The sequence below is a fragment of the Rhinoderma darwinii genome, chromosome 1 (genome assembly GCF_050947455.1).
Source record: "Rhinoderma darwinii isolate aRhiDar2 chromosome 1, aRhiDar2.hap1, whole genome shotgun sequence".
NCBI lineage: Eukaryota > Metazoa > Chordata > Amphibia > Anura > Rhinodermatidae > Rhinoderma > Rhinoderma darwinii.
This window is the reverse complement of record NC_134687.1, coordinates 247,676,507-247,702,366: the sequence shown is the minus strand read 5'-3', so window position 1 is coordinate 247,702,366 and position 25,860 is coordinate 247,676,507. Positions and strand designations below refer to the sequence as shown.

The 25,860-nt window shown below is 41.6% G+C and overlaps 94 pseudogenes; all 94 read left to right on the top strand.

The window, feature by feature from the left end:
- The first annotated feature begins 10 nt into the window (after positions 1-10).
- LOC142687391 (5S ribosomal RNA) lies at positions 11-129 on the top strand (annotated as a pseudogene).
- A 67-nt stretch (positions 130-196) lies between these two features.
- Positions 197-315, top strand: LOC142726247 (5S ribosomal RNA; annotated as a pseudogene).
- A 67-nt stretch (positions 316-382) lies between these two features.
- Positions 383-501, top strand: LOC142703594 (5S ribosomal RNA; annotated as a pseudogene).
- A 67-nt stretch (positions 502-568) lies between these two features.
- On the top strand, positions 569-687 carry LOC142724610 (5S ribosomal RNA; annotated as a pseudogene).
- A 253-nt stretch (positions 688-940) lies between these two features.
- Positions 941-1,059, top strand: LOC142736359 (5S ribosomal RNA; annotated as a pseudogene).
- A 67-nt stretch (positions 1,060-1,126) lies between these two features.
- Positions 1,127-1,245, top strand: LOC142738212 (5S ribosomal RNA; annotated as a pseudogene).
- Positions 1,246-1,315: 70 nt separating this feature from the next.
- On the top strand, positions 1,316-1,434 carry LOC142736413 (5S ribosomal RNA; annotated as a pseudogene).
- A 67-nt stretch (positions 1,435-1,501) lies between these two features.
- Positions 1,502-1,620, top strand: LOC142693290 (5S ribosomal RNA; annotated as a pseudogene).
- Positions 1,621-1,687: 67 nt separating this feature from the next.
- Positions 1,688-1,806, top strand: LOC142719023 (5S ribosomal RNA; annotated as a pseudogene).
- A 67-nt stretch (positions 1,807-1,873) lies between these two features.
- On the top strand, positions 1,874-1,992 carry LOC142680529 (5S ribosomal RNA; annotated as a pseudogene).
- Positions 1,993-2,059: 67 nt separating this feature from the next.
- Positions 2,060-2,178, top strand: LOC142666454 (5S ribosomal RNA; annotated as a pseudogene).
- Positions 2,179-2,245: 67 nt separating this feature from the next.
- LOC142724107 (5S ribosomal RNA) lies at positions 2,246-2,364 on the top strand (annotated as a pseudogene).
- A 67-nt stretch (positions 2,365-2,431) lies between these two features.
- Positions 2,432-2,550, top strand: LOC142735637 (5S ribosomal RNA; annotated as a pseudogene).
- A 253-nt stretch (positions 2,551-2,803) lies between these two features.
- LOC142705985 (5S ribosomal RNA) lies at positions 2,804-2,922 on the top strand (annotated as a pseudogene).
- A 67-nt stretch (positions 2,923-2,989) lies between these two features.
- Positions 2,990-3,108, top strand: LOC142736546 (5S ribosomal RNA; annotated as a pseudogene).
- Positions 3,109-3,175: 67 nt separating this feature from the next.
- LOC142736837 (5S ribosomal RNA) lies at positions 3,176-3,294 on the top strand (annotated as a pseudogene).
- Positions 3,295-3,361: 67 nt separating this feature from the next.
- On the top strand, positions 3,362-3,480 carry LOC142700846 (5S ribosomal RNA; annotated as a pseudogene).
- A 67-nt stretch (positions 3,481-3,547) lies between these two features.
- Positions 3,548-3,666, top strand: LOC142705112 (5S ribosomal RNA; annotated as a pseudogene).
- A 253-nt stretch (positions 3,667-3,919) lies between these two features.
- On the top strand, positions 3,920-4,038 carry LOC142678875 (5S ribosomal RNA; annotated as a pseudogene).
- Positions 4,039-4,105: 67 nt separating this feature from the next.
- LOC142736545 (5S ribosomal RNA) lies at positions 4,106-4,224 on the top strand (annotated as a pseudogene).
- Positions 4,225-4,291: 67 nt separating this feature from the next.
- LOC142738527 (5S ribosomal RNA) lies at positions 4,292-4,410 on the top strand (annotated as a pseudogene).
- Positions 4,411-4,477: 67 nt separating this feature from the next.
- On the top strand, positions 4,478-4,596 carry LOC142731743 (5S ribosomal RNA; annotated as a pseudogene).
- Positions 4,597-4,663: 67 nt separating this feature from the next.
- LOC142705090 (5S ribosomal RNA) lies at positions 4,664-4,782 on the top strand (annotated as a pseudogene).
- A 253-nt stretch (positions 4,783-5,035) lies between these two features.
- LOC142678742 (5S ribosomal RNA) lies at positions 5,036-5,154 on the top strand (annotated as a pseudogene).
- Positions 5,155-5,221: 67 nt separating this feature from the next.
- On the top strand, positions 5,222-5,340 carry LOC142736544 (5S ribosomal RNA; annotated as a pseudogene).
- A 67-nt stretch (positions 5,341-5,407) lies between these two features.
- Positions 5,408-5,526, top strand: LOC142738526 (5S ribosomal RNA; annotated as a pseudogene).
- Positions 5,527-5,593: 67 nt separating this feature from the next.
- On the top strand, positions 5,594-5,712 carry LOC142731732 (5S ribosomal RNA; annotated as a pseudogene).
- A 253-nt stretch (positions 5,713-5,965) lies between these two features.
- LOC142678621 (5S ribosomal RNA) lies at positions 5,966-6,084 on the top strand (annotated as a pseudogene).
- Positions 6,085-6,151: 67 nt separating this feature from the next.
- Positions 6,152-6,270, top strand: LOC142678720 (5S ribosomal RNA; annotated as a pseudogene).
- A 253-nt stretch (positions 6,271-6,523) lies between these two features.
- LOC142736543 (5S ribosomal RNA) lies at positions 6,524-6,642 on the top strand (annotated as a pseudogene).
- A 67-nt stretch (positions 6,643-6,709) lies between these two features.
- On the top strand, positions 6,710-6,828 carry LOC142729797 (5S ribosomal RNA; annotated as a pseudogene).
- Positions 6,829-6,895: 67 nt separating this feature from the next.
- On the top strand, positions 6,896-7,014 carry LOC142678499 (5S ribosomal RNA; annotated as a pseudogene).
- A 67-nt stretch (positions 7,015-7,081) lies between these two features.
- LOC142667561 (5S ribosomal RNA) lies at positions 7,082-7,200 on the top strand (annotated as a pseudogene).
- A 67-nt stretch (positions 7,201-7,267) lies between these two features.
- LOC142737119 (5S ribosomal RNA) lies at positions 7,268-7,386 on the top strand (annotated as a pseudogene).
- Positions 7,387-7,453: 67 nt separating this feature from the next.
- LOC142734717 (5S ribosomal RNA) lies at positions 7,454-7,572 on the top strand (annotated as a pseudogene).
- Positions 7,573-7,639: 67 nt separating this feature from the next.
- LOC142738087 (5S ribosomal RNA) lies at positions 7,640-7,758 on the top strand (annotated as a pseudogene).
- A 253-nt stretch (positions 7,759-8,011) lies between these two features.
- Positions 8,012-8,130, top strand: LOC142668069 (5S ribosomal RNA; annotated as a pseudogene).
- Positions 8,131-8,197: 67 nt separating this feature from the next.
- LOC142736829 (5S ribosomal RNA) lies at positions 8,198-8,316 on the top strand (annotated as a pseudogene).
- Positions 8,317-8,383: 67 nt separating this feature from the next.
- LOC142705289 (5S ribosomal RNA) lies at positions 8,384-8,502 on the top strand (annotated as a pseudogene).
- Positions 8,503-8,569: 67 nt separating this feature from the next.
- On the top strand, positions 8,570-8,688 carry LOC142736541 (5S ribosomal RNA; annotated as a pseudogene).
- A 67-nt stretch (positions 8,689-8,755) lies between these two features.
- Positions 8,756-8,874, top strand: LOC142705278 (5S ribosomal RNA; annotated as a pseudogene).
- Positions 8,875-8,941: 67 nt separating this feature from the next.
- On the top strand, positions 8,942-9,060 carry LOC142736540 (5S ribosomal RNA; annotated as a pseudogene).
- A 67-nt stretch (positions 9,061-9,127) lies between these two features.
- Positions 9,128-9,246, top strand: LOC142734253 (5S ribosomal RNA; annotated as a pseudogene).
- A 67-nt stretch (positions 9,247-9,313) lies between these two features.
- On the top strand, positions 9,314-9,432 carry LOC142705267 (5S ribosomal RNA; annotated as a pseudogene).
- A 67-nt stretch (positions 9,433-9,499) lies between these two features.
- LOC142736539 (5S ribosomal RNA) lies at positions 9,500-9,618 on the top strand (annotated as a pseudogene).
- Positions 9,619-9,685: 67 nt separating this feature from the next.
- On the top strand, positions 9,686-9,804 carry LOC142734232 (5S ribosomal RNA; annotated as a pseudogene).
- Positions 9,805-10,615: 811 nt separating this feature from the next.
- LOC142737001 (5S ribosomal RNA) lies at positions 10,616-10,734 on the top strand (annotated as a pseudogene).
- A 66-nt stretch (positions 10,735-10,800) lies between these two features.
- On the top strand, positions 10,801-10,919 carry LOC142673406 (5S ribosomal RNA; annotated as a pseudogene).
- A 67-nt stretch (positions 10,920-10,986) lies between these two features.
- On the top strand, positions 10,987-11,105 carry LOC142735688 (5S ribosomal RNA; annotated as a pseudogene).
- A 67-nt stretch (positions 11,106-11,172) lies between these two features.
- LOC142736836 (5S ribosomal RNA) lies at positions 11,173-11,291 on the top strand (annotated as a pseudogene).
- Positions 11,292-11,358: 67 nt separating this feature from the next.
- Positions 11,359-11,477, top strand: LOC142699866 (5S ribosomal RNA; annotated as a pseudogene).
- Positions 11,478-11,544: 67 nt separating this feature from the next.
- On the top strand, positions 11,545-11,663 carry LOC142737339 (5S ribosomal RNA; annotated as a pseudogene).
- Positions 11,664-11,730: 67 nt separating this feature from the next.
- Positions 11,731-11,849, top strand: LOC142703702 (5S ribosomal RNA; annotated as a pseudogene).
- A 67-nt stretch (positions 11,850-11,916) lies between these two features.
- On the top strand, positions 11,917-12,035 carry LOC142693114 (5S ribosomal RNA; annotated as a pseudogene).
- A 67-nt stretch (positions 12,036-12,102) lies between these two features.
- LOC142737708 (5S ribosomal RNA) lies at positions 12,103-12,221 on the top strand (annotated as a pseudogene).
- A 67-nt stretch (positions 12,222-12,288) lies between these two features.
- LOC142734066 (5S ribosomal RNA) lies at positions 12,289-12,407 on the top strand (annotated as a pseudogene).
- A 439-nt stretch (positions 12,408-12,846) lies between these two features.
- On the top strand, positions 12,847-12,965 carry LOC142678377 (5S ribosomal RNA; annotated as a pseudogene).
- A 66-nt stretch (positions 12,966-13,031) lies between these two features.
- LOC142673395 (5S ribosomal RNA) lies at positions 13,032-13,150 on the top strand (annotated as a pseudogene).
- A 67-nt stretch (positions 13,151-13,217) lies between these two features.
- On the top strand, positions 13,218-13,336 carry LOC142735687 (5S ribosomal RNA; annotated as a pseudogene).
- Positions 13,337-13,403: 67 nt separating this feature from the next.
- LOC142726240 (5S ribosomal RNA) lies at positions 13,404-13,522 on the top strand (annotated as a pseudogene).
- A 67-nt stretch (positions 13,523-13,589) lies between these two features.
- On the top strand, positions 13,590-13,708 carry LOC142699843 (5S ribosomal RNA; annotated as a pseudogene).
- A 67-nt stretch (positions 13,709-13,775) lies between these two features.
- LOC142737327 (5S ribosomal RNA) lies at positions 13,776-13,894 on the top strand (annotated as a pseudogene).
- A 67-nt stretch (positions 13,895-13,961) lies between these two features.
- On the top strand, positions 13,962-14,080 carry LOC142738133 (5S ribosomal RNA; annotated as a pseudogene).
- Positions 14,081-14,147: 67 nt separating this feature from the next.
- On the top strand, positions 14,148-14,266 carry LOC142736381 (5S ribosomal RNA; annotated as a pseudogene).
- A 67-nt stretch (positions 14,267-14,333) lies between these two features.
- On the top strand, positions 14,334-14,452 carry LOC142738268 (5S ribosomal RNA; annotated as a pseudogene).
- A 67-nt stretch (positions 14,453-14,519) lies between these two features.
- Positions 14,520-14,638, top strand: LOC142678255 (5S ribosomal RNA; annotated as a pseudogene).
- Positions 14,639-14,705: 67 nt separating this feature from the next.
- Positions 14,706-14,824, top strand: LOC142737424 (5S ribosomal RNA; annotated as a pseudogene).
- A 67-nt stretch (positions 14,825-14,891) lies between these two features.
- Positions 14,892-15,010, top strand: LOC142738408 (5S ribosomal RNA; annotated as a pseudogene).
- Positions 15,011-15,077: 67 nt separating this feature from the next.
- LOC142737706 (5S ribosomal RNA) lies at positions 15,078-15,196 on the top strand (annotated as a pseudogene).
- Positions 15,197-15,263: 67 nt separating this feature from the next.
- On the top strand, positions 15,264-15,382 carry LOC142733310 (5S ribosomal RNA; annotated as a pseudogene).
- A 438-nt stretch (positions 15,383-15,820) lies between these two features.
- Positions 15,821-15,939, top strand: LOC142670357 (5S ribosomal RNA; annotated as a pseudogene).
- Positions 15,940-16,006: 67 nt separating this feature from the next.
- LOC142736181 (5S ribosomal RNA) lies at positions 16,007-16,125 on the top strand (annotated as a pseudogene).
- A 67-nt stretch (positions 16,126-16,192) lies between these two features.
- LOC142738373 (5S ribosomal RNA) lies at positions 16,193-16,311 on the top strand (annotated as a pseudogene).
- Positions 16,312-16,378: 67 nt separating this feature from the next.
- Positions 16,379-16,497, top strand: LOC142678131 (5S ribosomal RNA; annotated as a pseudogene).
- A 67-nt stretch (positions 16,498-16,564) lies between these two features.
- Positions 16,565-16,683, top strand: LOC142737036 (5S ribosomal RNA; annotated as a pseudogene).
- A 67-nt stretch (positions 16,684-16,750) lies between these two features.
- Positions 16,751-16,869, top strand: LOC142712082 (5S ribosomal RNA; annotated as a pseudogene).
- Positions 16,870-16,936: 67 nt separating this feature from the next.
- Positions 16,937-17,055, top strand: LOC142676063 (5S ribosomal RNA; annotated as a pseudogene).
- Positions 17,056-17,122: 67 nt separating this feature from the next.
- LOC142670797 (5S ribosomal RNA) lies at positions 17,123-17,241 on the top strand (annotated as a pseudogene).
- A 67-nt stretch (positions 17,242-17,308) lies between these two features.
- LOC142730665 (5S ribosomal RNA) lies at positions 17,309-17,427 on the top strand (annotated as a pseudogene).
- Positions 17,428-17,866: 439 nt separating this feature from the next.
- Positions 17,867-17,985, top strand: LOC142694772 (5S ribosomal RNA; annotated as a pseudogene).
- Positions 17,986-18,052: 67 nt separating this feature from the next.
- LOC142738121 (5S ribosomal RNA) lies at positions 18,053-18,171 on the top strand (annotated as a pseudogene).
- A 439-nt stretch (positions 18,172-18,610) lies between these two features.
- LOC142716654 (5S ribosomal RNA) lies at positions 18,611-18,729 on the top strand (annotated as a pseudogene).
- A 625-nt stretch (positions 18,730-19,354) lies between these two features.
- LOC142738340 (5S ribosomal RNA) lies at positions 19,355-19,473 on the top strand (annotated as a pseudogene).
- Positions 19,474-19,726: 253 nt separating this feature from the next.
- LOC142694031 (5S ribosomal RNA) lies at positions 19,727-19,845 on the top strand (annotated as a pseudogene).
- Positions 19,846-20,101: 256 nt separating this feature from the next.
- On the top strand, positions 20,102-20,214 carry LOC142709232 (5S ribosomal RNA; annotated as a pseudogene).
- Positions 20,215-20,656: 442 nt separating this feature from the next.
- LOC142693500 (5S ribosomal RNA) lies at positions 20,657-20,774 on the top strand (annotated as a pseudogene).
- A 255-nt stretch (positions 20,775-21,029) lies between these two features.
- LOC142706030 (5S ribosomal RNA) lies at positions 21,030-21,146 on the top strand (annotated as a pseudogene).
- Positions 21,147-21,215: 69 nt separating this feature from the next.
- LOC142711749 (5S ribosomal RNA) lies at positions 21,216-21,332 on the top strand (annotated as a pseudogene).
- A 441-nt stretch (positions 21,333-21,773) lies between these two features.
- On the top strand, positions 21,774-21,890 carry LOC142711738 (5S ribosomal RNA; annotated as a pseudogene).
- A 1,185-nt stretch (positions 21,891-23,075) lies between these two features.
- Positions 23,076-23,192, top strand: LOC142700954 (5S ribosomal RNA; annotated as a pseudogene).
- Positions 23,193-23,260: 68 nt separating this feature from the next.
- LOC142686322 (5S ribosomal RNA) lies at positions 23,261-23,379 on the top strand (annotated as a pseudogene).
- A 626-nt stretch (positions 23,380-24,005) lies between these two features.
- LOC142702051 (5S ribosomal RNA) lies at positions 24,006-24,122 on the top strand (annotated as a pseudogene).
- Positions 24,123-25,307: 1,185 nt separating this feature from the next.
- Positions 25,308-25,424, top strand: LOC142702041 (5S ribosomal RNA; annotated as a pseudogene).
- A 69-nt stretch (positions 25,425-25,493) lies between these two features.
- LOC142709932 (5S ribosomal RNA) lies at positions 25,494-25,610 on the top strand (annotated as a pseudogene).
- Positions 25,611-25,860: the final 250 nt, after the last annotated feature.

Below are 25,860 nucleotides of genomic sequence, written 5' to 3'. Positions count from 1 at the left end.
AGCATTTAACGTCAATGGCCATTCTAAGCTGAATGTGCCTGCTTTCGTCAGATCGCAGAAGTTACACAGCTTAAGGCCTCGCTAGTACCAGTGTGGGAGACTGTCTGGGAGTCCGTGGTGCGGTTGAATTTTTATTATGTCGTTTAGATTTTGTTTCACAATCGATTAAAAAGGACTATGGATTAAAGCATTTTATGTCAATGGCCATTCTAAGCTGAATGTCCCTGCTCTCGTCAGATCGCAGAAGTTACACAGCTTAAGGCCTCGCTAGTACCAGTGTGGGAGACTGTCTGGGAATCCGTGGTGCGGTTGACTTTTTATTATGTCGTTTAGATTTTGTTTCACAATCGATTAAAAAGGACTATGGATTAAAGCATTTACTATCAATGGCCATTCTAAGCTGAATGTGCCTGCTCTCGTTAGATCGCAGAAGTTACACAGCTTAACGCCTCGCTAGTACCAGTGTGGGAGACTGTCTGGGAATCCGTGGTGCGGTTGACTTTTTATTATGTCGTTTAGATTTTTTTTCACAATAGATTAAATAGGACTATGGATTAAAGCATTTAACGTCAATGGCCATTCTAAGCTGAATGTGCCTGCTCTCGTCAGAACGCAGAAGTTACACAGCTTAAGGCCTCGCTAGTACCAGTGTGGGAGACTGTCTGGGAATCCGTGGTGCGGTTGACTTTTTATTATGTCGTTTAGATTTTGTTTCACAATAGATTAAATAGGACTATGGATTAAAGCATTTAACGTCAATGGCAATTCTAAGCTGAATGTGCCTGCTCTGGTCAGAACGCAGAAGTTACACATCTTAAGGCCTCGCTAGTACCAGTGTGGGAGACTGTCTGGGAATCCGTGGTGCGGTTGAATTTTTATTATGTCGTTTAGATTTTGTTTCACAATCGATTAAAAAGGACTATGGATTAAAGCCTTTAATGTCAATGGCCATTCTAAGCTGAATGTCCCTGCTCTCGTCAGATCGCAGAAGTTACACAGCTTAAGGCCTCGCTAGTACCAGTGTGGGAGACTGTCTGGGAATCCGTGGTGTGGTTGACTTTTTATTATGTTGTTTAGATTTTGTTTCACAATAGATTAAATAGGACTATGGATTAAGGCTTTTAATGTCAATGGTCATTCTAAGCTGAATGTGCCTGCTCTCGTCAGAACGCAGAAGTTACACAGCTTAAGGCCTCGCTAGTACCAGTGTGGGAGACTGTCTGAGAATCCGTGGTGTGGTTGACTTTTTATTATGTCGTTTAGATTTTGTTTCACAATCGATTAAAAAGGACTATGGATTAAAGCATTTTTTGATGTCAATGGCCATTCTAAGCTGAATGTGCCTGCTCTCGTCAGATCGCAGATGTTACACAGCTTAAGGCCTCGCTAGTACCAGTGTGGGAGACTGTCTGGGAATCCGTGGTGCGGTTGACTTTATATTATGTCGTTTAGATTTTGTTTCACAATCGATTAAAAAGGACTATGGATTAAAGCCTTTAATGTCAATGGCCATTCTAAGCTGAATGTCCCTGCTCTCGTCAGATCGCAGAAGTTACACAGCTTAAGGCCTCCTTAGTACCAGTGTGGGAGACTGTCTGGGAATCCGTGGTGAGGTTGACTTTTTATTATGTTGTTTAGATTTTGTTTCACAATAGATTAAATAGGACTATGGATTAAGGCTTTTAATGTCAAAGGCCATTCTAAGCTGAATGTGCCTGCTCTCGTCAGATCGCAGAAGTTACACAGCTTAAGGCCTCGCTAGTACCAGTGTGGGAGACTGTCTGGGAATCCGTGGTGCGTTTGACTTTTTATTATGTCGTTTAGATTTTGTTTCACAATCGATTAAAAAGGACTATGGATTAAAGCATTTAATGTCAATGGCCATTCTAAGCTGAATGTGCCTGCTCTCGTTAGATCGCAGAAGTTACACAGCTTAACGCCTCGCTAGTACCAGTGTGGGAGACTGTCTGGGAATCCGTGGTGCGGTTGACTTTTTATTATGTCGTTTAGATTTTGTTTCACAATAGATTAAATAGGACTATGGATTAAAGCATATAACGTCAATGGCCATTCTAAGCTGAATGTGCCTGCTCTCGTCAGATCGCAGAAGTTACACAGCTTAAGGCCTCGCTAGTACCAGTGTGGGAGACTGTCTGGGAATCCGTGGTGTGGTTGAATTTTTATTATGTCGTTTAGATTTTGTTTCACAATCGATTAAAAAGGACTATGGATTAAAGCATTTAATGTCAATGGCCATTCTAAGCTGAATGTCCCTGCTCTCGTCAGATCGCAGAAATTACACAGCTTAAGGCCTCGCTAGTACCAGTGTGGGAGACTGTCTGGGAATCCGTGGTGCGGTTGACTTTTTATTATGTCGTTTAGATTTTGTTTCACAATAGATTAAATAGGACTATGGATGAAAGCATCTAACGTCAATGGCCATTCTAAGCTGAATGTGCCTGCTCTCGTCAGATCGCAGAAGTTACACAGCTTAAGGCCTCGCTAGTACCAGTGTGGGAGACTGTCTGGGAATCCGTGGTGCGGTTGCCTTTTTATTATGTCGTTTAGATTTTGTTTCACAATCGATTAAAAAGGACTATGGATTAAAGCATTTAGTGTCAATGGGCATTCTAAGCTGAATGTGCCTGCTCTCGTCAGATCGCTGAAGTTACACAGCTTAAGGCCTCACTAGTACCAGTGTGGGAGACTGTCTGGGAATCCGTGGTGCGGTTGAATTTTTATTATGTCGTTTAGATTTTGTTTCACAATCGATTAAAAAGGACTATGGATTAAAGCCTTTAATGTCAATGGCCATTCTAAGCTGAATGTCCCTGCTCTCGTTAGATCGCAGAAGTTACACAGCTTAACGCCTTGCTAGTACCAGTGTGGGAGACTGTCTGGGAATCCGTGGTGCGGTTGACTTTTTATTATGTCGTTTAGATTTTGTTTCACAATAGATTAAATAGGACTATGGATTAAAGCATTTAACGTCAATGGCCATTCTAAGCTGAATGTGCCTGCTCTCGTCAGATCGCAGAAGTTACACAGCTTAAGGCCTCGCTAGTACCAGTGTGGGAGACTGTCTGGGAATCCGTGGTGCGGTTGAATTTTTATTATGTCGTTTAGATTTTGTTTCACAATCGATTAAAAAGGACTATGGATTAAAGCATTTTATGTCAATGGCCATTCTAAGCTGAATGTCCCTGCTCTCGTCAGATCGCAGAAGTTACACAGCTTAAGGCCTCGCTAGTACCAGTGTGGGAGACTGTCTGGGAATCCGTGGTGCGGTTGCCTTTTTATTATGTCGTTTAGATTTTGTTTCACAATCGATTAAAAAGGACTATGGATTAAAGCATTTAATGTCAATGGCCATTCTAAGCTGAATGTGCCTGCTATCGTCAGATCGCAGAAGTTACACAGCTTAAGGCCTCGCTAGTACCAGTGTGGGAGACTGTCTGTGAATCCGTGGTGCGGTTGACTTTTTATTATGTCGTTTAGATTTTGTTTCACAATCGATTAAAAAGGACTATGGATTAAAGCATTTAATGTCAATGGCCATTCTAAGCTGAATGTGACTGCTCTCGTCAGATCGCAGAAGTTACACAGCTTAAGGCCTCGCTAGTTCCAGTGTGGGAGACTGTCTGGGAATCTGTGGTGCGGTTGACTTTTTATTATGTCGTTTAGATTTTGTTTCACAATCGATTAAAAAGGACTATGGATTAAAACATTTAATGTCAATGGCAATTCTAAGCTGAATGTGCCTACTCTCGTTAGATCGCAGAAGTTACACAGCTTAACGCCTCGCTAGTACCAGTGTGGGAGACCGGCTGGGAATCCGTGGTGCGGTTGACTTTTTATTATGTCGTTTAGATTTTGTTTCACAATCGATTAAAAAGGACTATGGATTAAAGCATTTAATGTCAATGGCCATTCTAAGCTGAATGTGCCTGCTCTCGTCAGATCGCAGAAGTTACACAGCTTAAGGCCTCGCTAGTACCAGTGTGGGAGACTGTCTGGGAATCCGTGGTGCGGTTGACTTTTTATTATGTAGTTTAGATTTTGTTTCACAATCGATTAAAAAGGACTATGGATTAAAGCATTTAATGTCAATGGCCATTCTAAGCTGAATGTGCCTGCTCTCGTCAGATCGCAGAAGTTACACAGCTTAAGGCCTCGCTAGTACCAGTGTGGGAGACTGTCTGGGAATCCGTGGTGCGGTTGAATTTTTATTATGTCGTTTAGATTTTGTTTCACAATCGATTAAAAAGGACTATGGATTAAAGCATTTAATGTCAATGGCCATTCTAAGCTGAATGTCCCTGCTCTCGTCAGATCGCAGAAGTTACACAGCTTAAGGCCTCGCTAGTACCAGTGTGGGAGACTGTCTGGGAATCCATGGTGCGGTTGACTTTTTATTATGTCGTTTAGATTTTGTTTCACAATCGATTAAAAAGGACTATGGATTAAAGCATTTAATGTCAATGGCCATTCTAAGCTGAATGTGCCTGCTCTCGTCAGATCGCAGAAGTTACACAGCTTAAGGCCTTGCTAGTACCAGTGTGGGAGACTGTCTGGGAATCCGTGGTGCGGTTGACTTTTTATTATGTCGTTTAGATTTTGTTTCACAATCGATTAAAAAGGACTATGGATTAAAGCATTTAATGTCAATGGCCATTCTAAGCTGAATGTGACTGCTCTCGTCAGATCGCAGAAGTTACACAGCTTAAGGCCTCGCTAGTTCCAGTGTGGGAGACTGTCTGGGAATCTGTGGTGCGGTTGACTTTTTATTATGTCGTTTAGATTTTGTTTCACAATCGATTAAAAAGGACTATGGATTAAAACATTTAATGTCAATGGCAATTCTAAGCTGAATGTGCCTACTCTCGTTAGATCGCAGAAGTTACACAGCTTAACGCCTCGCTAGTACCAGTGTGGGAGACCGGCTGGGAATCCGTGGTGCGGTTGACTTTTTATTATGTCGTTTAGATTTTGTTTCACAATCGATTAAAAAGGACTATGGATTAAAGCATTTAATGTCAATGGCCATTCTAAGCTGAATGTGCCTGCTCTCGTCAGATCGCAGAAGTTACACAGCTTAAGGCCTCGCTAGTACCAGTGTGGGAGACTGTCTGGGAATCCGTGGTGCGGTTGACTTTTTATTATGTAGTTTAGATTTTGTTTCACAATCGATTAAAAAGGACTATGGATTAAAGCATTTAATGTCAATGGCCATTCTAAGCTGAATGTGCCTGCTCTCGTCAGATCGCAGAAGTTACACAGCTTAAGGCCTCGCTAGTACCAGTGTGGGAGACTGTCTGGGAATCCGTGGTGCGGTTGAATTTTTATTATGTCGTTTAGATTTTGTTTCACAATCGATTAAAAAGGACTATGGATTAAAGCATTTAATGTCAATGGCCATTCTAAGCTGAATGTCCCTGCTCTCGTCAGATCGCAGAAGTTACACAGCTTAAGGCCTCGCTAGTACCAGTGTGGGAGACTGTCTGGGAATCCATGGTGCGGTTGACTTTTTATTATGTCGTTTAGATTTTGTTTCACAATCGATTAAAAAGGACTATGGATTAAAGCATTTAATGTCAATGGCCATTCTAAGCTGAATGTGCCTGCTCTCGTCAGATCGCAGAAGTTACACAGCTTAAGGCCTTGCTAGTACCAGTGTGGGAGACTGTCTGGGAATCCGTGGTGCGGTTGACTTTTTATTATGTCGTTTAGATTTTGTTTCACAATAGATTAAATAGGACTATGGATTAAAGCATTTAACGTCAATGGCCATTCTAAGCTGAATGTGCCTGCTCTCCTCAGATCGCAGGGGTTACACAGCTTAAGGCCTCGCTAGTACCAGTGTGGGAGACTGTCTGCGAATCCGTGGAGCGGTTGACTTTTTATTATGTCGTTTAGATTTTGTTTCACAATCGATTAAAAAGTACTATGGATTAAAGCATTTAATGTCAATGGCCATTCTAAGCTGAATGTGCCTGCTCTCGTCAGATCGCAGAAGTTACACAGCTTAAGGCCTCGCTAGTACCAGTGTGGGAGACTGTCTGGGAATCCGTGGTGCGGTTGACTTTTTATTACGTCGTTTAGATTTTGTTTCACAATAGATTAAATAGGACTATGGATTAAAGCATTTAACGTCAATGGCCATTCTAAGCTGAATGTGCCTGCTCTGGTCAGAACGCAGAAGTTACACAGCTTAAGGCCTCGCTAGTACCAGTGTGGGAGACTGTCTGGGAATCCGTGGTGCGGTTGAATTTTTATTATGTCGTTTAGATTTTGTTTCACAATCGATTAAAAAGGACTATGGTTTAAAGCCTTTAACGTCAATGGCCATTCTAAGCTGAATGTCCCTGCTCTCGTTAGATCGCAGGAGTTACACAGCTTAACGCCTCGCTAGTACCAGTGTGGGAGACTGTCTGGGAATCCGTGGTGCGGTTGACATTTTATTATGTCGTTTAGATTTTGTTTCACAATAGATTAAATAGGACTATGGATTAAAGCATTTAACGTCAATGGCCATTCTAAGCTGAATGTGCCTGCTCTCGTCAGATCGCAGAAGTTACACAGCTTAAGGCCTCGCTAGTACCAGTGTGGGAGACTGTCTGGGAATCCGTGGTGCGGTTGAATTTTTAATATGTCGTTTAGATTTTGTTTCACAATCGATTAAAAAGGACTATGGATTAAAGCATTTAATGTCAATAGCCATTCTAAGCTGAATGTCCCTGCTCTCGTCAGATCGCAGAAGTTACACAGCTTAAGGCCTCGCTAGTACCAGTGTGGGAGACTGTCTGGGAATCCGTGGTGCGGTTGACTTTTTATTATGTCGTTTAGATTTTGTTTCACAATCGATTAAAAAGGACTATGGATTAAAGCATTTAATGTCAATGGCCATTCTAAGCTGAATGTGCCTGCTCTCGTCAGATCGCAGAAGTTACACAGCTTAAGGCCTCGCTAGTACCAGTGTGGGAGACTGTCTGGGAATCCGTGGTGCGGTTGACTTTTTATTATGTCGTTTAGATTTTGTTTCACAATAGATTAAATAGGACTATGGATTAAGGCTTTTAATGTCAATGGCCATTCTAAGCTGAATGTGACTGCTCTCGTCAGATCGCAGAAGTTACACAGCTTAAGGCCTCGCTAGTACCAGTGTGGGAGACTGTCTGGGAATCTGTGGTGCGGTTGACTTTTTATTATGTCGTTTAGATTTTGTTTCACAATCGATTAAAAAGGACTATGGATTAAAGCATTTAATGTCAATGGCCATTCTAAGCTCAATGTGCCTGCTCTCGTCAGATCGCAGAAGTTACACAGCTTAAGGCCTCGCTAGTACCAGTGTGGGAGACTGTCTGGGAATCCGTGGTGCGGTTGACTTTTTATTATGTTGTTTAGATTTTGTTTCACAATAGATTAAATAGGACTATGGATTAAAGCATTTAACGTCAATGGCCGTTCTAAGCTGAATGTGCCTGCTCTCGTCAGATCGCAGAAGTTACACAGCTTAAGGCCTCGCTAGTACCAGTGTGGGAGACTGTCTGGGAATCCGTGGTGCTGTTGACTTTTTATTATGTCGTTTAGATTTTGTTTCACAATCGATTAAAAAGGACTATGGATTAAAGCATTTAATGGCAATGGCCATTCTAAGCTGAATGTGCCTGTTCTCGTCAGATCGCAGAAGTTACACAGCTTAAGGCCTCGCTAGTACCAGTGTGGGAGACTGTCTGGGAATCCGTGGTGCGGTTGACTTTTTATTATGTCGTTTAGATTTTGTTTCACAATCGATTAAAAAGGACTATGGATTAAAGCATTTAATGTCAATGGCCATTCTAAGCTGAATGTGCCTTCTCTCGTCAGATCGCAGAAGTTACACAGCTTAAGGCCTCGCTAGTACCAGTGTGGGAGACTGTCTCGGAATCTGTGGTGCGGTTGACTTTTTATTATGTCGTTTAGATTTTGTTTCACAATAGATTAAATAGGACTATGGATTAAAGCATTTAACATCAATGGCCATTCTAAGCTGAATGTGCCAGCTCTCGTCAGAACGCAGAAGTTACACAGCTTAAGGCCTCGCTAGTACCAGTGTGGGAGACTGTCTGGGAATCCGTGGTGCGGTTGAATTTTTATTATGTCGTTTAGATTATGTTTCACAATCGATTAAATAGGACTATGGATTAAATCATTTAACGTCAATGGCCATTCTAAGCTGAATGTGCCTGCTCTCGTCAGATCGCAGAAGTTACACAGCTTAAGGCCTCGCTAGTACCAGTGTCGGAGACTGTCTGGGAATCCGTGGTGCGGTTGACTTTTTATTATGTCGTTTAGATTTTGTTTCACAATCGATTAAAAAGGACTATGGATTAAAGCATTTAATGTCAATGGCCATTCTAAGCTGAATGTGCCTGCTCTCGTCAAAACGCAGAAGTTACATAGCTTAAGTCCTCGCTAGTACCAGTGTGGGAGACTGTCTGGGAATCCGTGGTGCGGTTGACTTTTTATTATGTTGTTTAGATTTTGTTTCACAATAGATTAAATAGGACTATGGATTAAAACATTTAACGTCAATGGCCATTCTAAGCTGAATGTGCCTGCTCTCGTCAGATCGCAGAAGTTACACAGCTTAAGGCCTCGCTAGTACCAGTGTGGGAGACTGTCTGGGAATCCGTGGTGCGGTTGAATTTTTATTATGTCGTTTAGATTTTGTTTCACAATCGATTAAAAAGGACTATGGATTAAAGCATTTAATGTCAATGGCCATTCTAAGCTGAATGTGCCTGCTCTCGTCAAAACGCAGAAGTTACATAGCTTAAGTCCTCGCTAGTACCAGTGTGGGAGACTGTCTGGGAATCCGTGGTGCGGTTGACTTTTTATTATTTCGTTTAGATTTTGTTTCACAATAGATTAAATAGGACTATGGATTAAAACATTTAACGTCAATGGCCATTCTAAGCTGAATGTGCCTGCTCTCGTCAGATCGCAGAAGTTACACAGCTTAAGGCCTCGCTAGTACCAGTGTGGGAGACTGTCTGGGAATCCGTGGTGCGGTTGAATTTTTATTATGTCGTTTAGATTTTGTTTCACAATCGATTAAAAAGGACTATGGATTAAAGCATTTAATGTCAATGGCCATTCTAAGCTGAATGTCCCTGCTCTCGTCAGATCGCAGAAGTTACACAGCTTAAGGCCTCGCTAGTACCAGAGTGGGAGACTGTCTGGGAATCCGTGGTGCGGTTGATTTTTTATTATGTCGTTTAGATTTTGTTTCACAATCGATTAAAAAGGACTATGGATTAAAGCATTTAATGTCAATGGCCATTCTAAGCTGAATGTGCCTGCTCTCGTCAAAACGCAGAAGTTACATAGCTTAAGTCCTCGCTAGTACCAGTGTGGGAGACTGTCTGGGAATCCGTGGTGCGGTTGACTTTTTATTATTTCGTTTAGATTTTGTTTCACAATAGATTAAATAGGACTATGGATTAAAACATTTAACGTCAATGGCCATTCTAAGCTGAATGTGCCTGCTCTCGTCAGATCGCAGAAGTTACACAGCTTAAGGCCTCGCTAGTACCAGTGTGGGAGACTGTCTGGGAATCCGTGGTGCGGTTGAATTTTTATTATGTCGTTTAGATTTTGTTTCACAATCGATTAAAAAGGACTATGGATTAAAGTATTTAATGTCAATGGCCATTCTAAGCTGAATGTCCCTGCTCTCGTCAGATCGCAGAAGTTACACAGCTTAAGGCCTCGCTAGTACCAGAGTGGGAGACTGTCTGGGAATCCGTGGTGCGGTTGATTTTTTATTATGTCGTTTAGATTTTGTTTCACAATCGATTAAAAAGGACTATGGATTAAAGCATTTAATGTCAATGGCCATTCTAAGCTGAATGTCCCTGCTCTCGTCATATCGCAGAAGTTACACAGCTTAAGGCCTCGCTAGTACCAGTGTGGGAGACTGTCTGGGAATCCATGGTGCGGTTGATTTTTTATTATGTCATTTAGATTTTGTTTCACAATCGATTAAAAAGGACTATGGATTAAAGCCTTTAATGTCAATGGCCATTCTAAGCTGAATGTGCCTGCTCTCGTCAGATCGCAGAAGTTACACAGCTTAAGGCCTCGCTAGTACCAGTGTGGGAGACTGTCTTGGAATCCGTGGTGCGTTTGACTTTTTATTATGTCGTTTAGATTTTGTTTCACTATCGATTAAAAAGGACTATGGATTAAAGCATTTAATGTCAATGGCCATTCTAAGCTGAATGTGCCTGCTCTCGTTAGATCGCAGAAGTTACACAGCTTAACGCCTCGCTAGTACCAGTGTGGGTGACTGTCTGGGAATCCGCGGTGCGTTGGACTTTTTATTATGTCGTTTAGATTTTGTTTCACAATAGATTAAATAGGACTATGGATTAAAGCATTTAACGTCAATGGCCATTCTAAGCTGAATGTGCCTTTTCTCGTCACATCGCAGAACTTACACAGCTTAAGGCCTCGCTAGTACCAGTGTGGGAGACTGTCTGGGAATCCGTGGTGCGGTTGACTTTTTATTATGTTGTTTAGATTTTGTTTCACAATAGATTAAATAGGACTATGGATTAAGGCTTTTAAAGTCAATGGCCATTCTAAGCTGAATGTGCCTGCCCTCGTCAGATCGCAGAAGTTACACAGCTTAAGGCCTCGCTAGTACCAGTGTGGGAGACTGTCTGGGAATCCGTGGTGCGGTTGACTTTTATTATGTCGTTTAGATTTTGTTTCACAATCGATTAAAAAGGACTATGGATTAAAGCATTTAATGTCAATGGCCATTCTAAGCTGAATGTGCATGCTCTCGTTAGATCGCAGAAGTTAAACAGCTTAACGCCTCGCTAGTACCAGTGTGGGAGACTGTCTGGGAATCCGTGGTGCGGTTGACTTTTTATTATTTCGTTTAGATTTTGTTTCACAATAGATTAAATAGGACTATGGATTAAAACATTTAACGTCAATTGCCATTCTAAGCTGAATGTGCCTGCTCTCGTCAGATCGCAGAAGTTACACAGCTTAAGGCCTCGCTAGTACCAGTGTGGGAGACTGTCTGGGAATCCGTGGTGCGGTTGAATTTTTATTATGTCGTTTAGATTTTGTTTCACAATCGATTAAAAAGGACTATGGATTAAAGCATTTAATGTCAATGGCCATTCTAAGCTGAATGTCCCTGCTCTCGTCAGATCGCAGAAGTTACACAGCTTAAGGCCTCGCTAGTACCAGTGTGGGAGACTGTCTGGGAATCCGTGGTGCGGTTGCCTTTTTATTATGTCGTTTAGATTTTGTTTCACAATCGATTAAAAAGGACTATGGATTAAAGCATTTAATGTCAATGGCCATTATAAGCTGAATGTGCCTGCTCTTGTCAGATCGCAGAAGTTACACAGCTTAAGGCCTCGCTAGTACCAGTGTGGGAGACTGTCTGGGAATCCGTGGTGCGGTTGACTTTTTATTATGTCGTTTAGATTTTGTTTCACAATAGATTAAAAAGGACTATGGATTAAAGCATTTAATGTCAATGGCCATTCTAAGCTGAATGTGCCTGCTCTCGTCAGATCGCAGAAGTTACACAGCTTAAGGCCTCGCTAGTACCAGTGTGGGAGACTGTCTGGGAAGCCGTGGTGCGGTTGACTTTTTATTATGTCGTTTAGATTATGTTTCACAATCGATTAAAAAGGACTATGGATTAAAGCCTTTAAAGTCAATGGCCATTCTAAGCTGAATGTCCCTGCTCTCGTCAGATCGCAAAACTTACACAGCTTAAGGCCTCGCTAGTACCAGTGTGGGAGACTGTCTGGGAATCCGTGGTGCGGTTGCCTTTTTATTATGTTGTTTAGATTTTGTTTCACAGTAGATTAAATAGGACTATGGATTAAGGCTTTTAATGTCAATGGCCATTCTAAGCTGAATGTGCCTGCTCTCGTCAGAACGCAGAAGCTACAAAGCTTAAGGCCTCGCTAGTACCAATGTGGGAGACTGTCTGGGAATCCGTGGTGCGGTTGAATTTTTATTATGTCGTTTAGATTTTGTTTCACAATCGATTAAAAAGGACTATGGATTAAATCATTTAATGTCAATGGCCATTCTAAACTGAATGTCCCTGCTCTCGTCAGATCGCAGAAGTTACACAGCTTAAGGCCTCGCTAGTACCAGTGTGGGAGACTGTCTGGGAATCCGTGGTGCGGTTGACTTTTTATTATGTTGTTTAGATTTTGTTTCACAATAGATTAAATAGGACTATGGATTAAGGCTTTTAATGTCAATGGCCATTCTAAGCTGAATGTGCTTGCTCTCGTCAGATCGCAGAAGTTACACAGCTTAAGGCCTCGCTAGTACCAGTGTGGGAGACTGTCTGGGAATCCGTGGTGCGGTTGACTTTTTATTATGTTGTTTAGATTTTGTTTCACTATCGATTAAAAAGGACTATGGATTAAAGCATTTAATGTCAATGGCCATTCTAAGCTGAATGTGCCTGCTCTCGTTAGATCGCAGAAGTTACACAGCTTAACGCCTCGCTAGTACCAGTGTGGGTGACTGTCTGGGAATCCGCGGTGCGTTGGACTTTTTATTATGTCGTTTAGATTTTGTTTCACAATAGATTAAATAGGACTATGGATTAAAGCATTTAACGTCAATGGCCATTCTAAGCTGAATGTGCCTTCTCTCGTCACATCGCAGAACTTACACAGCTTAAGGCCTCGCTAGTACCAGTGTGGGAGACTGTCTGGGAATCCGTGGTGCGGTTGACTTTTTATTATGTTGTTTAGATTTTGTTTCACAATAGATTAAATAGGACTATGGATTAAGGCTTTTAAAGTCAATGGCCATTCTAAGCTGAATGTGCCTGCTCTCGTCAGATCGCAGAAGTTACACAGCTTAAGGCCTCGCTAGTACCAGTGTGGGAGACTGTCTGGGAATCCGTGGTGCGGTTGACTTTTATTATGTCGTTTAGATTTTGTTTCACAATCGATTAAAAAGGACTATGGATTAAAGCATTTAATGTCAATGGCCATTCTAAGCTGAATGTGCATGCTCTCGTTAGATCGCAGAAGTTAAACAGCTTAACGCCTCGCTAGTACCAGTGTGGGAGACTGTCTGGGAATCCGTGGTGCGGTTGACTTTTTATTATTTCGTTTAGATTTTGTTTCACAATAGATTAAATAGGACTATGGATTAAAACATTTAACGTCAATTGCCATTCTAAGCTGAATGTGCCTGCTCTCGTCAGATCGCAGAAGTTACACAGCTTAAGGCCTCGCTAGTACCAGTGTGGGAGACTGTCTGGGAATCCGTGGTGCGGTTGAATTTTTATTATGTCGTTTAGATTTTGTTTCACAATCGATTAAAAAGGACTATGGATTAAAGCATTTAATGTCAATGGCCATTCTAAGCTGAATGTCCCTGCTCTCGTCAGATCGCAGAAGTTACACAGCTTAAGGCCTCGCTAGTACCAGTGTGGGAGACTGTCTGGGAATCCGTGGTGCGGTTGACTTTTTATTATGTCGTTTAGATTTTGTTTCACAATCGATTAAAAAGGACTATGGATTAAAGCATTTAATGTCAATGGCCATTATAAGCTGAATGTGCCTGCTCTTGTCAGATCGCAGAAGTTACACAGCTTAAGGCCTCGCTAGTACCAGTGTGGGAGACTGTCTGGGAATCCGTGGTGCGGTTGACTTTTTATTATGTCGTTTAGATTTTGTTTCACAATAGATTAAAAAGGACTATGGATTAAAGCATTTAATGTCAATGGCCATTCTAAGCTGAATGTGCCTGCTCTCGTCAGATCGCAGAAGTTACACAGCTTAAGGCCTCGCTAGTACCAGTGTGGGAGACTGTCTGGGAAGCCGTGGTGCGGTTGACTTTTTATTATGTCGTTTAGATTATGTTTCACAATCGATTAAAAAGGACTATGGATTAAAGCCTTTAAAGTCAATGGCCATTCTAAGCTGAATGTCCCTGCTCTCGTCAGATCGCAAAACTTAAACAGCTTAAGGCCTCGCTAGTACCAGTGTGGGAGACTGTCTGGGAATCCGTGGTGCGGTTGCCTTTTTATTATGTTGTTTAGATTTTGTTTCACAGTAGATTAAATAGGACTATGGATTAAGGCTTTTAATGTCAATGGCCATTCTAAGCTGAATGTGCCTGCTCTCGTCAGAACGCAGAAGTTACACAGCTTAAGGCCTCGCTAGTACCAATGTGGGAGACTGTCTGGGAATCCGTGGTGCGGTTGAATTTTTATTATGTCGTTTAGATTTTGTTTCACAATCGATTAAAAAGGACTATGGATTAAATCATTTAATGTCAATGGCCATTCTAAACTGAATGTCCCTGCTCTCGTCAGATCGCAGAAGTTACACAGCTTAAGGCCTCGCTAGTACCTGTGTGGGAGACTGTCTGGGAATCCGTGGTGCGGTTGACTTTTTATTATGTTGTTTAGATTTTGTTTCACAATAGATTAAATAGGACTATGGATTAAGGCTTTTAATGTCAATGGCCATTCTAAGCTGAATGTGCCTGCTCTCGTCAGATCGCAGAAGTTACACAGCTTAAGGCCTCGCTAGTACCAGTGTGGGAGACTGTCTGGGAATCCGTGGTGCGGTTGACTTTTTATTATGTCGTTTAGATTATGTTTCACAATCGATTAAAAAGGACTATGGATTAAAGCCTTTAATGTCAATGGCCATTCTAAGCTGAATGTCCCTGCTCTCGTCAGATCGCAAAAGTTACACAGCTTAAGGCCTCGCTAGTACCAGTGTGGGAGACTGTCTGGGAATCCGTGGTGCGGTTGACTTTTTATTATGTTGTTTAGATTTTGTTTCAAAGTAGATTAAATAGGACTATGGATTAAGGCTTTTAATGTCAATGGCCATTCTAAGCTGAATGTGCCTGCTCTCGTCAGAACGCAGAAGTTACACAGCTTAAGGCCTCGCTAGTACCAGTGTGGAAGACTGTCTGGGAATCCGTGGTGCGGTTGAATTTTTATTATGTCGTTTAGATTTTGTTTCACAATCGATTAAAAAGGACTATGGATTAAAGCATTTAATGTCAATGGCCATTCTAAACTGAATGTCCCTGCTCTCGTCAGATCGCAGAAGTTACACAGCTTAAGGCCTCGCTAGTACCAGTGTGGGAGACTGTCTGGGAATCCGTGGTGCGGTTGACTTTTTATTATGTTGTTTAGATTTTGTTTCACAATAGATTAAATAGGACTATGGATTAAGGCTTTTAATGTCAATGGCCATTCTAAGCTGAATGTGCCTGCTCTCGTCAGATCGCAGAAGTTACACAGCTTAAGGCCTCGCTAGTACCAGTGTGGGAGACTGCCTGGGAATCCGTGGTGCGGTTGACTTTTTATTATGTCGTTTAGATTTTGTTTCACAATCGATTAAAAAGGACTATGGATTAAAGCATTTAATGTTAATGGCCATTCTAAGCTGAATGTGCCTGCTCTCGTTAGATCGCAGAAGTTACACAGCTTAACGCCTCCCTAGTACCAGTGTGGGAGACTGTCTGGGAATCCGTGGTGCGGTTGACTTTTTATTATGTCGTTTAGATTTTGTTTCACAATAGATTAAATAGGACTATGGATTAAACCATTTAACGTCAATGGCCATTCTAAGCTGAATGTCCTGCTCTCGTCAGATCGCAGAAGTTACCCAGCTTAAGGCCTCGCTAGTACCAGTGTGGGAGCCTGTCTCGGAATCCGTTGTGCAGTTGAATTTTTATTATGTCGTTTAGATTTTGTTTCACAATCGATTAAAAAGGACTATGGATTAAAGCATTTAATGTCAATGGCCATTCTAAGTTGAATGTCCCTGCTCTCATCAGATCGCAGAAGTTACACAGCTTAAGGCCTCGCTAGTACCAGTGTGGGAGACTGTCTGGGAATCCGTGGTGCTGTTGACTTTTTATTATGTCGTTTAGATTTTGTTTCACAATCGATTAAAAAGGACTATGGATTAAAGCATTTAATGTCAATGACCATTCTAAGCTGAATGTGCCTGCTCTCGTCAGATCGCAGAAGTTACACAGCTTAAGGCCTCGCTAGTACCAGTGTGGGAGACTATCTGGGAATCCGTGGTGCGGTTGACTTTTTATTATGTCGTTTAGATTTTGTTTCACAATCGATTAAAAAGGACTATGGATTAAAGCATTTAACGTCAATGGCCATTCTAAGCTGAATGTGCCTGCTCTCGTCAGAACGCAGAAGTTACATAGCTTAAGTCCTCGCTAGTACCAGTGTGGGAGACTGTCTGGGAATCCGTGGTGCGGTTGACTTTTTATTATGTTGTTTAGATTTTGTTTCACAATAGATTAAATAGGACTATGGATTAAGGTTTTTAATGTCAATGGCCATTCTAAGCTGAATGTGCCTGCTCTCGTCAGATCGCAGAAGTTACACAGCTTAAGGCCTCGCTAGTACCAGTGTGGGAGACTGTCTGGGAATCCGTGGTGCGGTTGACTTTTTATTATGTCGTTTAGATTTTGTTTCACAATAGATTAAATAGGACTATGGATTAAAGCATTTAACGTCAATGGCCATTCTAAGCTGAATGTGCCTGCTCTCGTCCGAACGCAGAAGTTACACAGCTTAAGGCCTCGCTAGTACCAGTGTGGGAGACTGTCTGGGAATCTGTGGTGCGGTTGAGTTTTTATTATGTCGTTTAGATTTTGTTTCACAATAGATTAAAAAGGACTATGGATTAAAGCATTTAATGTCAATGGCCATTCTAAGCTGAATGTCCCTGCTTTCGTCAGTTCGCAGAAGTTACACAGCTTAAGGCCTCGCTGGTACCAGTGTGGGAGACTGTCTGGGAATGCGTGGTGCGGTTGACTTTTTATTATGTTGTTTAGATTTTGTTTCACAATAGATTAAATAGGACTATGGATTAAGGCTTTTAATGTCGATGGCCATTCTAAGCTGAATGTGCCTGCTCTCGTCAGATCGCAGAAGTTACACAGCTTAACGCCTCGCTAGTACCAGTGTGGGTGACTGTCTGGGAATCCGTGGTGCGGTTGACTTTTTATTATGTCGTTTAGATTTTGTTTCACAATAGATTAAATAGGACTATGGATTAAAGCATTTAATGTCAATGGCCATTCTAAGCTGAATGTGCCTGCTCTCGTCAGATCGCAGAAGTTACACAGCTTAACGCCTCGCTAGTACCAGTGTGGGAGACTGTCTGGGAATCCGTGGTGCGGTTGACTTTTTATTATGTCGTTTAGATTTTGTTTCACAATCGATTAAAAAGGACTATGGATTAAAGCATTTAATGTCAATGGCTATTCTAAGCTGAATGTGCCTGCTCTCGTCAGATCGCAGAAGTTACACAGCTTAAGGCCTCGCTAGTACCAGTGTGGGAGACTGTCTGGGAATCCGTGGTGCGGTTGACTTTTTATTATGTCGTTTAGATTTTGTTTCACAATCGATTAAAAAGGACTATGGATTAAAGCATTTAATGTCAAAGGCCATTCTAAGCTGAATGTGCCTGCTCTCGTTAGATCGCAGAAGTTACACAACTTAACGCCTCGCTAGTACCAGTGTGGGTGACTGTCTGGGAATCCGTGGTGCGGTTGACTTTTTATTATGTCGTTTAGATTTTGTTTCACAATAGATTAAATAGGACTATGGATTAAAGCATTTAACGTCAATGGCCATTCTAAGCTGAATGTGCCTGCTCTCGTCAGATCGCAGAAGTTACACAGCTTAAGGCCTTGCTAGTACCAGTGTGGGAGACTGTCTGGGAATCCGTGGAGCGGTTGAATTTTTATTATGTCGTTTAGATTTTGTTTCACAATCGATTAAAAAGGAATATGGATTAAAGCATTTAATGTCAATGGCAATTCTAAGCTGTATGTGCCTGCTCTCGTCAGATCGCAGAAGTTACACAGCTTAAGGCCTCGCTAGTACCAGTGTGGGAGACTGTCTGGGAATCCGTGGTGTGGTTAACTTTTTATTATGTCGTTTAGATTTTGTTTCACAATCGATTAAAAAGGACTATGGATTAAAGCATTTAATGTCAATGGCCATTCTAAGCTGAATGTGCCTGCTCTCGTCAGAATGCAGAAGTTACATAGCTTAAGGCCTCGCTAGTACCAGTGTGGGAGACTGTCTGGGAATCCGTGGTGCGGTTGACTTTTTATTATGTTGTTTAGATTTTGTTTCACAATAGATTAAATAGGACTATGGATTAAGGCTTTTAATGTCAATGGCCATTCTAAGCTGAATGTGCTTGCTCTCGTCACATCGCAGAAGTTACACAGCTTAAGGCCTCGCTAGTACCAGTGTGTGAGACTGTCTGGGAATCCGTGGTGCGGTTGACTTTTTATTATGTTGTTTAGATTTTGTTTCACAATCGATTAAAAAGGACTATGGATTAAAGCATTTAATGTCAATGGCCATTCTAAATTGAATGTGCATGCTCTCGTTAGATCGCAGAAGTTAAACAGCTTAACGCCTCGCTAGTACCAGTGTGGGAGACTGTCTGGGAATCCGTGGTGCGGTTGACTTTTCATTATTTCGTTTAGATTTTGTTTCACAATAGATTAAATAGGACTATGGATTAAAACATTTAACGTTAATGGCCATTCTAAGCTGAATGTGCCTGCTCTCGTCAGAACGCAGAAGTTACACAGCTTAAGGCCTCGCTAGTACCAGTGTGGGAGACTGTCTGGGAATCCGTGGTGCGGTTGACTTTTTATTATGTCGTTTAGATTTTGTTTCACAATCGATTAAAAAGGACTATGGATTAAAGCATTTAATGTCAATGGCCATTCTAAACTGAATGTCCCTGCTCTCGTCAGAACGCAGAAGTTGCACAGCTTAAGGCCTCGCTAGGACCAGTGTGTGAGACTGTCTGGTAATCCGTGGTGCGGTTGACTTATTATTATGTTGTTTAGATTTTGTTTCACAATAGATTAAATAGGACTATGGATTAAGGCTTTTAATGTCAATGGACATTCTAAGCTGAATGTGCCTGCCCTCGTCAGATCGCAGAAGTTACACAGCTTAAGGCTTCGCTAGTACCAGTGTGGGAGACTGTCTGGGAATCCGTGGTGCGGTTGCCTTTTTATTATGGCGTTTAGATTTTGTTTCACAATCGATTAAAAAGGACTATGGATTAAAGCATTTAATGTCAATGGCCATTCTAAGCTGAATGTGCCTGCTCTTGTCAGATCGCAGAAGTTACACAGCTTAATCCCTCGCTAGTACCAGTGTGGGAGACTGTCTGGGAATCCGTGGTGCGGTTGACTTTTTATTATGTCGTTTAGATTTTGTTTCACAATAGATTAAATAGGACTATGGATTAAAGCATTTAACGTCAATGGCCATTCTAAGCTGAATGTGCCTGCTCTCGTCAGAACGCAGAAGTTACACAGCTTAAGGCCTCGCTAGTACCATTGTGGGAGACTGTCTGGGAATCCGTGGTGTGGTTGAATTTTTATTATGTCGTTTAGATTTTGTTTCACAATCGATTAAAAAGGACTATGGATTAAAGCATTTAATGTCAATGCCCATTCTAAGCTGAATGTCCCTGCTCTCGTCAGATCGCAGAAGTTACACAGCTTAAGGCTTCGCTAGTACCAGTGTGGGAGACTGTCTGGGAATCCGTGGTGCGGTTGACTTTTTATTATGTTGTTTAGATTTTGTTTCACAATAGATTAAATAGGACTATGGATTAAAGCATTTAACGTCAATGGCCATTCTAAGCTGAATGTGCCTGCTCTCGTCAGAATGCAGAAGTTACACAGCTTAAGGCCTCGCTAGTACCATTGTGGGAGACTGTCTGGGAATCCGTGGTGTGGTTGAATTTTTATTATGTCGTTTAGATTTTGTTTCACAATCGATTAAAAAGGACTATGGATTAAAGCATTTAATGTCAATGCCCATTCTAAGCTGAATATCCCTGCTCTCGTCAGATCGCAGAAGTTACACAGCTTAAGGCCTCGCTAGTACCAGTGTGGGAGACTGTCTGGGAATCCGTGGTGCGGTTGACTTTTTATTATGTCGTTTAGATTTTGTTTCACTATCGATTAAAAAGGACTATGGATTAAAACATTTAATGTCAATGGCCATTCTAAGCTGAATGTGCCTGCTCTCGTCAGATCGCAGAAGTTACACAGCTTAAGGCCTCGGTAGTACTAGTGTGGGAGACTGTCTGGGAATCCGTGGTGCGGTTCACTTTATATTATGTCGTTTAGATTTTGTTTTACAATCGATTAAAAAGGACTATGGATTAAAGCATTTAATGTCAACGGCCATTCTAAGCTGCATCTGCCTGCTCTCGTCAGATCGCAGAAGTTACACAGCTTAAGGCCTTGCTAGTACCAGTGTGGGAGACTGTCTGGGAAACCGTGGTGCGGTTGACTTTTTATTATGTCGTTTAGATTTTGTTTCACAATAGATTAAATAGGACTATAGATTAAAGCATTTAACGTCAATGGCCATTCTAAGCTGAATGTGCCTGCTCTCGTCAGAACGCAGAAGTTACACAGCTTAAGGCCTTGCTAGTACCAGTGTGGGAGACTGTCTGGGAATCCGTGGTGCGGTTGAATTTTTATTATGTCGTTTCGATTTTGTTTCACAATCGATTAAAAAGGACTATGGATTATAGCATTTAATGTCAATTGCCATTCTAAGCTGAATGTCCCTGCTCTCGTCAGATCGCAGAAGTTACACAGCTTAAGGCCTCGCTAGTACCAGTGTGGGAGACTGTCTGGGAATCCGTGGTGCAGTTGACTTTTTATTATGTTGTTTAGATTTTGTTTCACAATAGATTAAATAGGACTATGGATTAAAGCTTTTAATGTCAATGGCCATTCTAAGCTGAATGTGCCTGCTATCGTCAGATCGCAGAAGTTACGCAGCTTATGGCCTTGCTAGTACCAGTGTGGGAGTCTGTCTGGGAATCCGTGGTGCGGTTGACTTTTTATTATGTCGTTTAGATTTTGTTTCACAATCGATTAAAAAGGACTATGGATTAAAGCATTTAATGTCAATGGCAATTCTTAGCTGAATGTGCCTGCTCTCGTCAGATCGCAGAAGTTACACAGCTTAAGGCCTCGGTAGTACTAGTGTGGGAGACTGTCTGGGAATCCGTGGTGCGGTTGACTTTTTATTATGTCGTTTAGATTTTGTTTCACAATCGATTAAAAAGGACTATGGATTAAAGCATTTAATGTCAATGGCCATTCTAAGCTGCATGTGCCTGCTCTCGTCAGATCGCAGAAGTTACACAGCTTAAGGCCTCGCTAGTACCAGTGTGGGAGACTGTCTGGGAATCCGTGGTGCGGTTGACTTTTTATTATGTTGTTTAGATTTTGTTTCACAATAGATTAAATAGGACTATGGATTAAGGCTTTTAATGTCAATGGCCATTCTAAGCTGAATGTGCCTGCTATCGTCAGATCGCAGAAGTTACACAGCTTATGGCCTTGCTAGTACCAGTGTGGGAGACTGTCTGGGAATCCGTGGTGCGGTTGACTTTTTATTATGTAGTTTAGATTTTGTTTAACAATCGATTAAAAAGGACTATGGATTAAAGCATTTAATGTCAATGGCCATTCTTAGCTGAATGTCCCTGCTCTCGTCAGATCGCAGAAGTTACACAGCTTAAGTCCTCGGTAGTACTAGTGTGGGAGACTGTCTGGGAATCCGTGGTGCGGTTGACTTTTTATTATGTCGTTTAGATTTTGTTTCACAATCGATTAAAAAGGACTATGGATTAAAGCATTTAATGTCAATGGCCATTCTAAGCTGCATGTGCCTGCTCTCGTCAGATCGCAGAAGTTACACAGCTTAAGGCCTCGCTAGTACCAGTGTGGGAGACTGTCTGGGAATCCGTGGTGCGGTTGACTTTTTATTATGTTGTTTAGATTTTGTTTCACAATAGATTAAATAGGACTATGGATTAAGGCTTTTAATGTCAATGGCCATTCTAAGCTGAATGTGCCTGCTATCGTCAGATCGCAAAAGTTACACAGCTTATGGCCTTGCTAGTACCAGTGTGGGAGACTGTCTGGGAATCCGTGGTGCGGTTGACTTTTTATTATGTAGTTTAGATTTTGTTTCACAATCGATTAAAAAGGACTATGGATTAAAGCATTTAATGTCAATGGCCATTCTAAGCTGAATGTGCCTGCTCTCGTTAGATCGCTGAAGTTACACAGCTTAACGCCTCCCTAGTACCAGTGTGGGAGACTGTCTGGGAATCCGTGGTGCGGTTGAATTTTTATTATGTCGTTTAGATTTTGTTTCACAATCGATTAAAAAGGACTATGGATTAAATCATTTAATGTCAATGGCCATTCTAAGCTGAATGTGCCTGCTCTCGTCAGATCACAGAAGTTACACAGCTTAAGGCCTTGCTAGTACCAGTGTGGGAGACTGTCTGGGAATCCGTGGTGCGGTTGACTTTTTATTATGTCGTTTAGATTTTGTTTCACAATCGATTAAAAAGGACTATGGATTAAAGCATTTAATGTCAATGGCCATTCTAAGCTGAATGTGCCTGCTCTCGTCAGATCGCAGAAGTTACACAACTTAAGGCCTCGGTAGTACTAGTGTGGGAGACTGTCTGGGAATCCGTGGTGCGGTTTACTTTTTATTATGTCGTTTAGATTTTGATTCACAATCGATTAAAAAGGACTATTTATTAAAGCATTTTATGTCAATGGCCATTCTAAGCTGCATGTGCCTGCTCTCGTCAGAACGCAGAAGTTACACAGCTTAAGGCCTCGCTAGTACCAGTGTGGGAGACAGTCTGGGAATCCGTGGTGCGGTTGACTTTTTATTATGTTGTTTAGATTTTGTTTCACAATAGATTAAATAGGACTATGGATTAAGGCTTTTAATGTCAATGGCCATTCTTAGCTGAATGTGCCTGCTCTCGTTAGATCGCTGAAGTTACACAGCTTAACGCCTCGCTAGTACCAGTGTGGGAGACTGTCTGGGAATCCGTGGTGCGGTTGAATTTTTATTATGTCGTTTAGATTTTGTTTCACAATCGATTAAAAAGGACTATGGATTAAATCATGTAATGTCAATGGCCATTCTAAGCTGAATGTCCCTGCTCTCGTCAGAACGCAGAAGTTACACAGCTTAAGGCCTCGCTAGTACCAGTGTGGGAGACTGTCTGGGAATCCGTGGTGCGGTTGACTTTTTATTATGTCGTTTAGATTTTGTTTCACAATAGATTAAATAGGACTATGGATTAAAGCATTTAACGTCAATGGCCATTCTAAGCTGAATGTGCCTGCTCTCGTCAGAACGCAGAAGTTACACAGCTTAAGGCCTCACTAGTACCATTGTGGGAGACTGTCTGGGAATCCGTGGTGTGGTAGAATTTTTATTATGTCGTTTAGATTTTGTTTCACAATCGATTAAAAAGGACTATGGATTAAAGCATTTAATGTCAATGCCCATTCTAAGCTGAATGTCCCTGCTCTCGTCAGATCGCAGAAGTTACACAGCTTAAGGCCTCGCTAGTACCAGTGTGGGAGACTGTCTGGGAATCCGTGGTGCGGTTGACTTTTTATTATGTCGTTTAGATTTTGTTTCACAATCGATTAAAAAGGACTATGGATTAAAACATTTAATGTCAATGGCCATTCTAAGCTGAATGTGCTTGCTCTCGTCAGATCACAGAAGTTACACAGCTTAAGGCGTCGCTAGTACAAGTGTGGGAGACTGTCTGGGAATCCGTGGTGCGGTTGACTTTTTATTATGTCGTTTAGATTTTGTTTCACAATCGATTAAAAAGGACTATGGATTAAAACATTTAATGTCAATGGCAATTCTAAGCTGAATGTGCCTGCTCTCGTCAGATCGCAGAAGTTACACAGCTTAAGGCCTCGCTAGTACCAGTGTGGGAGACTGTCTGGGAATCCGTGGTGCGGTTGACTTTTTATTATGTCGTTTAGATTTTGTTTCACAATAGATTAAATAGGACTATAGATTAAAGCATTTAACGTCAATGGCCATTCTAAGCTGAATGTGCCTGCTCTCGTCAGAACGCAGAAGTTACACAGCTTAAGGCCTCGCTAGTACCAGTGTGGGAGACTGTCTGGGAATCCGTGGTGCGGTTGAATTTTTATTATGTCGTTTAGATTTTGTTTCACAATCGATTAAAAAGGACTATGGAATATAGCATTTAATGTCAATGGCCATTCTAAGCTGAATGTCCCTGCTCTCGTCAGATCGCAGAAGTTACACAGCTTAAGGCCTCGCTAGTACCAGTGTGAGAGACTGTCTGGGAATCCGTGGTGCGGTTGACTTTTTATTATGTTGTTTAGATTTTGTTTCACAATAGATTAAATAGGACTATGGATTAAGGCTTTTTATGTCAATGGCCATTCTAAGCTGAATGTGCCTGCTATCGTCAGATCGCAGAAGTTACACAGCTTATGGCCTTGCTAGTACCAGTGTGGGAGACTGTCTGGGAATCCGTGGTGCGGTTGACTTTTTATTATGTCGTTTAGATTTTGTTTCACAATCGATTAAAAAGGACTATGGATTAAAGCATTTAATGTCAATGGCCATTCTAAGCTGAATGTGCCTGCTCTTGTTAGATCGCTGAAGTTACACAGATTAATGCCTCGCTAGTACCAGTGTGGGAGACTGTCTGGGAATCCGTGGTGCGGTTGAATTTTTATTATGTCGTTTAGATTTTGTTTCACAATCGATTAAAAAGGACTATGGATTAAATCATTTAATGTCAATGGCCATTCTAAGCTGAATGTGCCTGCTCTCGTCAGATCACAGAAGTTACACAGCTTAAGGCCTCGCTAGTACCAGAGTGGGAGACTGTCTGGGAATCCGTGGTGCGGTTGACTTTTTATTATGTCGTTTAGATTTTGTTTCACAATCGATTAAAAAGGACTATGGATTAAAGCATTTAATGTCAATGGCCATTCTAAGCTGAATGTGCCTTCTCTCGTCAGATCGCAGAAGTTACACAGCTTAAGGCCTCGGTAGTACTAGTGTGGGAGACTGTCTGGGAATCCGTGGTGCGGTTGACTTTTTATTATGTCGTTTAGATTTTGTTTCACAATCGATTAAAAAGGACTATTTATTAAAGCATTTAATGTCAATGGCCATTCTAAGCTGCATGTGCCTGCTCTCGTCAGATCGCAGAAGTTACACAGCTTAAGGCCTCGCTAGTACCAGTGTGGGAGACTGTCTGGGAATCCGTGGTGTGGTTGACTTTTTATTATGTCGTTTAGATTTTGTTTCACAATAGATTAAATAGGACTATAGATTAAAGCATTTAAAGTCAATGGCCATTCTAAGCTGAATGTGCCTGCTCTCGTCAGAACGCAGAAGTTACACAGCTTAAGGCCTCGCTAGTACCAGTGTGGGAGACTGTCTGGGAATCCGTGGTGCGGTTGAATTTTTATTATGTCGTTTAGATTTTGTTTCACAATCGATTAAAAAGGACTATGGATTATAGCATTTAATGTCAATGGCCATTCTAAGCTGAATGTCCCTGCTCTCGTCAGATCGCAGAAGTTACACAGCTTAAGGCCTCGCTAGTACCAGTGTGGGAGACTGTCTGGGAATCCGTGGTGCGGTTGACTTTTTATTATGTTGTTTAGATTTTGTTTCACAATAGATTAAATAGGACTATGGATTAAGGCTTTTAATGTCAATGGCCATTCTAAGCTGAATGTGCCTGCTATCGTCAGATCGCAGAAGTTACACAGCTTATGGCCTTGCTTGTACCAGTGTGGGAGACTGTCTGGGAATCCGTGGTGCGGTTGACTTTTTATTATGTCGTTTAGATTTTGTTTCACAATCGATTAAAAAGGACTATGGATTAAAGCATT